This window comes from Xiphophorus couchianus, chromosome 5 (assembly GCF_001444195.1).
Source record: "Xiphophorus couchianus chromosome 5, X_couchianus-1.0, whole genome shotgun sequence".
Classification (NCBI taxonomy): Eukaryota; Metazoa; Chordata; class Actinopteri; order Cyprinodontiformes; family Poeciliidae; genus Xiphophorus; species Xiphophorus couchianus.
This window is the reverse complement of record NC_040232.1, coordinates 22611153-22621115: the sequence shown is the minus strand read 5'-3', so window position 1 is coordinate 22621115 and position 9963 is coordinate 22611153. Positions and strand designations below refer to the sequence as shown.

General features: G+C 39.4%; 1 long non-coding RNA gene across 1 annotated transcript; it reads left to right on the top strand.

Moving 5' to 3' along the window:
• The first annotated feature begins 4188 nt into the window (after nucleotides 1-4188).
• On the top strand, nucleotides 4189-4887 carry LOC114145320 (uncharacterized). The gene is made up of 3 exons (XR_003595659.1): nucleotides 4189-4482; nucleotides 4556-4653; nucleotides 4754-4887. It is a non-coding gene; the product is annotated as an uncharacterized LOC114145320 (long non-coding RNA).
• Nucleotides 4888-9963: the final 5076 nt, after the last annotated feature.

Sequence of the window (9963 nt, the reverse complement as noted above, 5' to 3'; positions counted from 1 at the left end):
ATGGAAATGTAGCTGGTGAGAAAAAACGTTTTTGTATATTGTGTATGAAAACATCTGGTCTCAACAAGACTTCTCTGGGAATGGACATAGTGTCATCTGCGATTTTTTTAAGGTTTGATTTGCACACTTCTGACATGATGGGGTTACCATGAATGTCATTACCTTCTGTCTCACTTGATGCCACAGTGGCAATGCTGCGTATTAGGACCTTTGCTTCCTCCAAAGATTGTGGAGGAAGGCACATAGAAGTCTTTCACCCGATGCGGTTTTTTCCTCAAACAATCCCACTGGGAAATCATTTTGATCAGGTGTGCCACATCCACTCGGATGAAGCATGGGGGCAGTTTGCTGCGTTTGTTTTGAAGCAGAACACCAAAGCACTCATTTACATAGCTCTTCAAATCAGACAGTTGTGTGAAAGCCTTAACTAAAGCACCAAGTAAAGCTAAAGAAAAATCTGAAATTGCCTCTTTTGGGACTGGTGCTCCAGCGCGAATCCATTCTGACAACCATCTTGTGATCGCCTGGACATCATGTCTCTCTGACAGCATTTGAACCACAGGGATGTGGGAGTTGTCGCTTCCTGTTAAAACTCCTTGATACAGGAAGATATGTCCAGAGAAGCCAATCTAATCCAATGTCACCAATACTTCCACTCTGAGGACAACTACATTTTATTGCCTGTACTGACAATATTGGGTTTTTATGAGCCATTTCAGATTCATGTTGTTCTTGTTTGGCTTTAACTATCATTAAACCATTAACTGTCATTATTAACTATCATTAAAAAGTGATAGCTATCTTGTTAAAACGTGATACGTATTTTGTTTAAACGTGAAAGCTATTCGTTAAAACGTGATATGTATTTTGTGTAAACGTGATAAATTTTTTGGTTAAACATGACAACTATCTGTTAAAATGTGAGTTATTATGTTAAAATGTGATACGTGTTTTGTTTAAATGTGATAGCTATCTTGTTAAAACGTGAGTTATCTTGTTAAAACGTGATATGTGTTTTGTTAAAACGTGAGTTGATGAGCCAATCAGATGTTGATTGGCTCATCAATCAACATCTGATTGATGTACAAATTTGAAATATACCAGGGCTCAGCAATTAGGGGTCAGAGCAGTGGTTTGGGAATGGCTAGAGATGTAGTGATACGCCTTTGTGATGAGATAAAGCACAAAAACCACAAGGTGTTTATTGGCAGCTTCTTCTGCAGCATTCCACTCCTTGAGGCCTTGAAAGACCTTGGCATCTATGGCATAGGTACATGCAGAATAGAGTGAAAGGAGCAAGTCAGACACTTAAGAGTGAAAAACAACTGAAAAAAAGAAAGCAGAGGAGCCAGACGTAGAAACAAGCGGTGGTACATCAGAGTGTTCTTTCATTTTTTGGATGTGACTGTTGTAAATGCCTGGCGACTTTACCTGATGTCTGGGTTGGAAAAGATGAATCTCCTCATCTTCAAAGCTTCTGTGGCCTGTGCACTGATCAATTCTGGCTCCAGTCAGCAAAAAAGAAAAGGAAGACCCAGTGGAGCCCCACCTCCGGCAAAGTGCAGAGCAGTGACCAAAGTACCCAGTGAAGTCAGGTTCAGCGCAGGAAATCACTGGCCCGAGCTCACCCCAGTCAAAAATGCAAACAGATGCCACAATGCTGCATGCACAAGGAAGACCAAATACATCTGCATGCAGTGCCATGTGGCACTGTGCCCTGGATGCTTTGCCAATTTTCATGTAGCCTAGGAGTTAGGAAAATGAGTTAGGAGAGAAGTTAGAAGAGGAGTTGTTTGATGAAGATTGTTCTCTTGGTTTGGATTAACAGAAGGGCTATAGAAGGTTAGAGTGTATGAAAGCATGTTCAAGTGCTTTTCAAAGCCCACAATGGAATATGTGGCCATGGATTTATGATCAAACTCAGATGAAATTATTCTTCAGTTAAGTTCATACTGTTCTATGTTGAGTGCTGAAGCGCAACTTCCTTTAAAAAATAAAAATTTTGACAAAACAGTTCATATTTGGTCTTTTCATGCCCTAAGAAGAGGAAAAACATATTTTAAAAAATCTTGACTCAGGGATTCATAATTCATGCATCAGAGGGTTAACAAGATAGCTATCACTTTTAAACAAAACATGGTTTTTAGCTGTGGTTTTTGTGCTATATGTCATCACAAAGGCGTATCACTACATCTCCAGCCATTCCCAAACCACTGCTCTGACCCCTAATTGCTGAGCCCTGGTATATTTCAAATTTGTACATCAATCAGATGTTGATTGGCTCATCAACATCTGATTGGCTTGTAATCCTCTGCTGGTCCAATGAGGACCCTGCCCTGACTACGATCTCCCCATCGTAGCCCGAATCTGGCCCGTTCGAGTCTATGGATAAGGGGATCCATAGCCAGGTTGAAAAGCAATGGTAACATGGGATCACCCTGCTTCACACCCAGTTTCATGTGACTAGGCTGTGTGGGGCCGTCCACACAGTTCACCATGGTCACACAATCCACATACGAGTTCCTGACCAACTCAGTAACGTGAGGGTCGACCCGGCGCTCACCCAAGGCACTCAGGATGTGCTCATGGGCTATTGAATCAAAGGTCTTTGCAAAGTCTACAAAAACGACTGCTAGAGGGCTCCCGTCACAAACACACGCTTCCCGTTAGCTAAGTACAGCATAATGGCAGAACTGATACAACTTCTACACCTTGAAGCCTGTCTGCTACACAGTCTTACGTTAGCTAAACAGATCAATATCCAATGTGTACTGTATCTGACATACAGTACACTTTAGATTTTATTTTAGCAGAAAAGGCTTTGGACTAAACTGTTACTCATGTTAGCCACTCTAGCTCCAAGTACAGCTAGTCAATCAACCATGGCTGTGGTCAGGGAAGCGCTGATTAATAGTCAAGAAATAAATATCAAGCCTGGAAACTTGATATTGTAACAGACTAAATGTTATGTTTTTAACATAATCTTTGCTCTTCTTGCAGGGCGCAGGCAATTGCCACGGTAACAGGTGTGCTTAAACTATAAAGAGAGAGCGAGAGTAAAAAGGTAGGAGTGGTTTTGAGGTGATCACCTGTTCGGGTTATTTTACCTTTGCTGTGGCACATTACAGCCGCTGTAGTTTCTAAACGTTGGACTAATTACCTCGTTCGTTTGTGAGTATACGTCACAAGTATACGTCCTTCAATCGGATTCAGGTCTGGGGAACGGGCTGGCCAGTCCATAGCTTCAATGCCTTCATCTTGCAGGAACTGCTGACACACTCCAGCCACATGAGGTCTAGCATTGTCCTGCATTAGGAGGAACCCAGGGCCAACCACACCAGCATATGGTCTAATAAGGGGTCTGAGGATCTCATCTCGGTACCTAATGGCAGTCAGGCAACCACTGGTGAGCACATGGAGGGCTGTGCGGCCCTCCAAAGAAATGCCACCCCACACCATTACTGACCCACTGCCAAACCGGTCATGCTGAAGGATGTTGCAGGCAGCAGACCGCTCTCCACACTCTGTCACGTCTGTCACATGTGCTCAGTGTGAACCTGCTCTCATCTGTGAAGAGCACAAGGCGCCAACAACATTCAAAACTGACCAAAACATCAGCCAGACAGCATAGATACTGAGAAGTGGTCTGTGGTCCCAACTGCAGAACCACTCCTTTATTGAGTGTGTCTTGCTAATAGTCAATAATTTCCACCTGTTGTCTATTCCATTTGCACAACAGCAGGTGAAATTGATTGCCAATCAGTGTTGCTTCCTAAGTGGACAGTTTGATTTCACAGAAGTTTGATTTACTTGGAGTTATATTGTGTTGTTTAAGTGTTCCCTTTATTTTTTTGAGCAGTGTATATGTGTGTGTGTTTTATGTTGGAAGATCATTGTTAACAGACTGACTGGTTAGTTCCCTCAGCTCTTAGTAGAGACGACTTAACGCTAGCTTAGCTAGCGTTAAGTCGTGTGTTTGCGTGTGTGTGTCAACGGTTCACTTGCAGGATTGGTTCACTCAGTTCACTAAGAAAAACATTTTGGTTCTGTGGAAATTATTATTAATATTTTTTAATTACTTTTAAAGGTAAACCTTACGTTTTTTCTGTTTTCTAATCAGGCTAATCAGCCTCAGGTCTCCAATAATTCAGAAGACGATGATGACGACGACGCAGAGATAACCTGTGATCCTTCGGATCATGTAAGATGCAGGCAACACACATACATACTTTTTTGTATATGCCATATATATTATACATAGTGCACGCATACACATATACAAATAAGGAGCTTTATATATATAAATTTTTCCCCTTGTTTGATGGTTGAGTCATACTAATAGTTTTTGTTCACAACATCAGACAGACGACAAATCTCAGATTACAGAGTTGGAGGATCACATCAAAAAGTTAGAGGAAATAATTGGAAAGAAGGATAAGGAAATAAAGAGACTTCGAAGGGCAAATTTACTACTACAAGACGGTAAGTTCACAAATCTCTTACAAAATGGTTGCCAAATAATTTCTTATGTCTGGTGTCTTATATTGTGATTCAGGACTGTCAGACACAATATATAAATGTGTCAAGGAAGCAGTCAAGGCTGTCCAGCAGTCATCCAGTTCTTCCAACCAATTACAGTCTAAAGAAGGAGAGGTATATCTATGAGCTGGTGTTAGAAGTCATGTGAATAGTTTCAGATAAAAGACATGATATATTTTGGAGTTTATATAAAATTATTTTTTTATTTTTGCAGAGTGTGTCTTTGAAAAATCATACAGCAAACTCTGTGGGACTTGACTACACTCAGCGGTACAGCGGTTTCAAAAAAATGACTAGAAACGTGATAGACTCCCTCTTCCCTCTTGAAGAAATGTCAACATGTTCAGTGACTGGAAAGAAAGGAATTCTTCCTCACACTCCTTCCTGTTGGCCTACTGTACAAAAAATACAAGCCACTAGCGCCACAAAAAACTCTTCGGAGGACAAAAAAAAAAATTCTATTTTTTTCTTTGGTCAAATATATTTGTCTCACATGTCTTTATTCATAGCAAGTTTTTTGTAATCGTTTGGTAAACAAAATGAAATAAGAAATACTTGACCAGATGTGGAAAATTGGAATCACATGTGATTTTTTTTGTGGATTATGTGATCACATGTCATCACATGAAAATCACATGTGACATTGACAGGCCAAGCCTGTCAATGTGATCACATGTGATTTTCATGGGATTTTTTTGTAAGGGTGGACTAAATGTACAAAAGATACAGAACCTGAAAAAAAAATGACGGAAAGACTGCTGAGCCAAAGACCTCCCTACGCGTCCACAGCTTATTACAACGAGGTTTCTGAAAAAGACAAACGGTTTAAAAAGCCTTTGTCATGTAAAACCGAACAGAAACCCGTCACACAGGACCTAAAGGAAAAAGAAGTTGCCAAAGACGATTTAGAGGAGAAAAAGTTTTCTAAAGAAATGGCTAAGCGGGAGCCAAATGAAGGCTTTCCGCCTATATTTCAACACAAGCGTCCTGAAAAGGTTCCATCTCAACAGGATTGCAAGAAAATTGTTTATGACAATCTGGAGGAAATAAAGAAAAAAGAAACTGCTAGTTACATCCTTTTGGAGAAAAAGCGTCGTACAGAGAGGGCCAAGCAGCAGTTACAGCAAAAGTTACAAGAGGAACAAGAGAGGGAGAAGAAAGATTCAATGAAACAGATTCTGACTGATACATGGGACACCCAGCTTAAATATAAAAAGCAGAAAAAGATGGAAAAGGCTGAAATTGAAAATCTCCAAATGGCTGCCATAATGGAAGCGGACAGGTTGTGTCAAATTGAGGACATTGAGACGAGGAGACACAAGAAGGAGAAAGACAGAAAATTCTTCAAACAGGATGAGACTGAACAAAACTCAGAGGCCAAAGTCGCAATGCAGTCAGAGATACATGAGAGTGTTAGTGATAAAAAGGAAGATGTTCAATCTGAGTCAACCTGTCCAAAACATGAGTGAGAAAAGGCTTCCTGAAAAGTTTAATTCTCTAGAGGATTGTAAGAAGGTTGTTTTTGAAAATCTGGATTGTATAAAGAGGAAGGAAGCTGCCAACTTTGTTATTTTGGATGAAAAGCGTTGCAAAGAGAGGGCCAAGCAGCAGCTACACCAGAAGTTTGAAGAGCAACAAGAGAGGGAGAAGAAAGTCAATTTAAATAAGTCTCTGGCCGAAACATTGGATGCTCAAATTGAAGGTAAAGAACAGAAGAAGAAGGACAGAGCTGAAATTGAAAGGCAACAAATGGCTGCCATAATGCAGTCAGATAGACTGCATGAAAATGAAGAAATGGAAATGAAGAGACAGAAGAAAGAGAAAAGCCAGAATTTTTTGAGACATAATGAGACTCAACTTAACAAAAAAAGAGCAAAAGAAATCTATTGATGACAGTTTAAATGATATATTAAAGAAAGAAACTGATTATGATGTTCTTTTACAAAATAAGCATTGCAACAAGATGGCCAAGGATAAGATTGCCAAATTGTCACATGAAATACAGCAGCAGGAGAAAACTCCAAAGCAAAAACCTCTGGCTGATGAATTGGCTGCTAGACATCAGTACAAACAGACAAAGAAGGATGAAATGGACAGGAATGAAAGGCAAGGGGTTCTTCCTGGATATCGAGGTGAGGAAATTTGGGCCAGGAGACAGAAGAAGGAGGTTCAGCAGAAGCTGCAGGACAACTTTAGTGAGCAAAGAAGAACTGTTCTTTATCAATCGGTTGTTCCAGATAATGACTGTGACATTGATGACAAGGACAGGAGTCGTGAAATACATCAAAAATTAGTGTACAACCAACTGTCCCTTATAAAGATGAAAGAAGACGTGAAAAGGACTATTATGGAAGACAGGTCATTGAAAGAAATGAAACATCGGGAAGCTGCAGAGCAGAAGCTTAAAAAACTGGCGAAAGAGAAAAAAGCTGCAGCTACCAAGTTTCTGACCGACTCATGAGATTATCAGATACGACGTAAACAGCAGGAGAAGAAAGAACTTTGTGAGGCTGAGAGGAAAGACTTGCTGTCCTTAATTGAGTTAGAGAGAGTGTGTGGAGGTGAAAGTATTAAAAGTATCCATCTTGGGAAACGCAAACAGCCTGTTTATGACGACGTTAAGGAGACTCTGCCAGCAGCAAGACCAGAGAGAAGTTGCTCCAAGTCCTGTGAGGGAAGAACGACGTATTCTGACAAACATGATGACGGAAAAACCTGCAAGGTTTGCAGACCTTCACTGAGCCGTCAGAAAGTTACCAATACCAAGTCTGTCAAACTTCCCTTACTGAACTCCAAATCTGTGCACTTCTCTGAGAATTGCCAACAGAGTTCTAAAAATGGAAAACTCCCATCCAAGGAAGTTTGGGAATCCATTCTTAGGCTGCCGCCCACATGACCCGAAAAGCAGAGGAAGACGGACGGACGGACGGATGGACGGCTCTTCAAACCAGTCTTTCCTTTTCTCTTCAGCCTGTCTGTGAGAATCTTCAGGTACTCACATAGCAATTGATGAGCAATTGGTGAGCAATTATCTTTCAAACTGAAAAAACATAATTATTAACATAATGATTATTCAAATAATTAGTAATTGCTGAGAATTGGTTTTCTATTCATAACCTTTGCTTAATTGGTGTGAGTTTGTTTAACCCCTATGTGAAACCAGATTCACCCTGGTGGATATTTTGTTATGTTTTGGTGACGCTAAAAAAGAATATAGATCGCATCACCGAACAGTTCATGATTTAAGCTGATTATTATCCTTATACGTTGTGTTTCAGACAAGATTTGTTCGTAAGTTTTATTTTATTGTAAAAGCAATAATTGTTTCTTTGTTTTATGAAACTGGTGTAAATAATTGTACGCTGGAGTCATTTAGGAAAAGGTTTTTTTATTTTTAGCTAGCAGCTAGAATAGCTAATTTGCTATGTTCGTTGACTAATACTCAGTTTTGTATGTTTCAGTTTACGATGGCCAAAGTGATGGCAGCGGTCAGAGGCCACTCTTCAATAAACAAGTAGAAAAGGAACAGGTTTGGTTATTGGAGCGTCGTTGTCTGGCTGTCTAGCTGCTGAAAACTGGAAATCGCAGGGCGAGGACAGCACATCATTCATTTGTGTTTAGTGAGAAAAAGGACACATTACTAAAAATATGTTCTTACCATTTACTTTGAGAATCTGAGCCGGAAAGGCTTTCCAACCATCCTTCGGTGGTTTCTTCCCAATGACCCCATGTTCCACCCAGCTGATCCTCTTCGGGTCAAAAAGCATTTTTTTGTTTTTCACAAATGTGTCACTGCCCACACTGACCTTATTTTCTTTAACCCACCTAATTAAAACATACATATTTTCTTTTTAGTTCTGCTACCACAAAAAAGCTGCAGCCTCAGGTACGATTTCTTTTCTATGTAAACTTGCACGAGATTTACATATATGTAATGAGGAATTCAAGACGTCAGCAAAATGAACCATGATTGGATGGGCATTTCAGCTCATCCAATCACAGATTAATTGTATGCAGATAGGTATGAGCTAAATACCATTGGAAGCGGTACTGACCATATTACATTGGTTAACAGCAAAACTCACAACAAACACATTATCTTTTGTACCAACTCTGTCATATTTACATTGATTTTTCTTTCTGACATGTTGCTTAATATGCATTGTTCAATTTTTTATAAACAAAAAAAAATTATTTCAATGTTAAAAAAAGAAAAATTTAATAACATTACAGATGGGTGTGAGTGTTTACTTATCAGATTTATTCCATTGTTGACATATAACATTTCAAAAATATTAAATGTGAATATATATGTTGTACATTCATTAAATATATCTTAACTGTATAACTATAATACATTCAAGTACTTAAAAATATTGAGAAATGTGGGTATGACAGGCAATTTAATGATATTGACATGTGAAAAAAATTATGTGATCACAAGATGCAAGGAACATTGAACACATGAACAAAATACTTGACCACATGTGGAAAATATGACCCACATGTGGGAAATGGGAATCACATGTGATTTTTTTGTGGATTATGTGATCACATGTGATCACATGAAAATCACATGTGATTTTCATGGGATTTTTTTGTAAGGGTGGACTAAATATACAAAAGATACAGAACCTGAAAGAAAAATGACGGAAAGACTGCTGAGCCAAAGACCTCCCTACGAGTCCACAGCTTATTATAACGAGGTTTCTGGAAAAGACAAACAGTTTAAAAAGCCTTTGTCATGTAAAACTGAACAGAAACCCGTCACACAGGACCTAAAGGAAAAAGAAGTTGCCAAAGACGATTTAGAGGAGAAAAAATTTTCTAAAGAAATGGCTAAGCGGGAGCCAAATGAAGGCTTTCCGCCTATATTTCAAAACACGCGTCCTGAAAAGGTTCCATCTCAACAGGATTGCAAGAAAATTGTTTATGACAATCTGGAGGAAATAAAGAAAAAAGAAACTGCTAATTACATCCTTTTGGAGAAAAAGCGTCGTACAGAGAGGGCCAAGCAGCAGTTACACCAAAAGTTACAAGAGGAACAAGAGAGGGAGAAGAAAGATTCAATGAAACAGATTCTGACTGATACATGGGACACCCAGGTTAAATATAAAAAGCAGAAAAAGATGGAAAAGGCTGAAATTGAAAGTCTCCAAATGGCTGCCATAATGGAAGCGGACAGGTTGTGTCAAATTGAGGACATTGAGACGAGGAGACACAAGAAGGAGAAAGACAGAAAATTCTTCAAACAGGACGAGACTGAACAAAACTCAGAGGCCAAAGTCACAATGCAGTCAGAGATACATGAGAGTGTTAGTGATAAAAAGGAAGATGTTCAATCTGAGTCAACCTGTCCAAAACATATGAGTGAGAAAAGGCTTCCTGAAAAGTTTAATTCTCTAGAGGATTGTAAGAAGGTTG